This window comes from Chrysochloris asiatica, unplaced genomic scaffold (genome assembly GCF_000296735.1).
Source record: "Chrysochloris asiatica unplaced genomic scaffold, ChrAsi1.0 scaffold00004, whole genome shotgun sequence".
Lineage (NCBI taxonomy): Eukaryota > Metazoa > Chordata > Mammalia > Afrosoricida > Chrysochloridae > Chrysochloris > Chrysochloris asiatica.
Window position 1 is genome coordinate 42130545 of NW_006408522.1, and position 1578 is coordinate 42132122.

General features: G+C 38.6%; 1 pseudogene; it reads left to right on the top strand.

The window, feature by feature from the left end:
* Nucleotides 1-961: 961 nt before the first annotated feature.
* Nucleotides 962-1578, top strand: part of LOC102842268 — an 18865-nt pseudogene continuing 18248 nt past the window's right edge.

Consider the following 1578-nt stretch of genomic DNA (forward strand, 5'->3'; position numbering starts at 1 on the left):
TATGAGTCAGAATCGTGAGTAAAGATGTCAGTTTGAGGACTAATGTGGGCCTGACACAAGCCATGGTATTTTCAGTCACGTTATAGTCATGTGAAAGTTGGACAATAAAGACCTTAAAAGAACTGATGCATTTGAATTATTGTGTTGGATAATATTAAAAGTACCACAGACTGCCAGAATAAACAAATCTGTGTGGAAAGAAGTACAGCTAATATGCTCCTTAGAAGCCAGGAGAGCAATACTTCATCTCTCATACTTAGGGCATGTTATCAAGAAGAATCAATCTCTGGAGAAGAACATCATGTTTAATAAATGGGAAGGTCAGCAAAAAGAGGAAGACCTCAAAAAGAAAGTTAGGCGCAGTGGCAGCAGCAATGGGCTCATGCATAACCACAAACTTGAGGAAGGTGCAGGATCGAGCAGTGTTTCATTCTGCACAGAGTCGCTCTGAGTAAGAACTGAATCCATAAGACTGAACAACAATATCAATCATAACTTCCTTGATGGCACTTAACTACAACAACGACAACAACAACATGATATGCTTTCTTTTGGTGAACCCAATTACTTATAAGGATTCCAGGTGGTGCAGTGCAGGATAATACACTAGACTGAAAGGTCAGTTTGAACCACAGGGTCAGGTGTTCAAACTAACCAGCCTCTCCTTGGAAACCCTATACAGGATTGCTATGAGTTGGAACCGACTCGAGGGTACTTTACAACAATTACTTATAAATACCGTATCTTATCTGTAAGCTTGTCATATTGTGGTAGCTTGTGTATTGTTGTGATGCTGGAAGCTATGCCACTGGTATTTTAAATACCAGCAGGGTCATCTATGTTAGACAAATGTCAGCAGAGCTTCCAGACTGAGACTGACTAGAAACAAGGAAAGGCAGACCACTTCTGAATGGCTAGTCACTGAAAACCTTATGAGTAGAAGAAGACACTGTAAGATGCAATGCCGGAAGTTGAGGCCCTCAGGTTGGAAGACACTCAAAACACAACTGGGGTAGAGCTGACCCCTTGAAGTAGAGTTGATCTTAGTAACGTGGATGGAGTGAAGCTTTTGGGATCTTCATTTGTTGGGGTGGAAAAATGAGTGATAGAAATGCAAAGGAAAATATCCTGGTGGTATGGAAGTTGGCAGAATACATTTGTTTAAGTACAACACATAACCTGAACTTTCAGTGGCTTTGGTGGGTTACACAGTATCACTGCAAAGCTTGTTTGTATTTATGAAAATTCAAATTTTCTATTACTTTAAGGAACAAGTATGATTTTAAATAGCAGTAATATTGTAAGCATCAAAATACAGGAAAACTACAGAAGAAACAGCTGTAAGCATCCATTAATAATTGGAACATTGAATTATATGAAGTAGGAATCTAGGAAAATTGGCAGTTGTCAAAATTAAATAGAACATTGATATTCTGGCATCATACTTACTCAATTTGTATGCTGAGTATATAATCCAAGAAGCTGAATCATATGAAAAAGAACCAGGCATCAGGATTGGAGGAAGAGTCATTAACAACCTAAGATATGCAGATGACACAACTTTGCTTTCTGAAAACA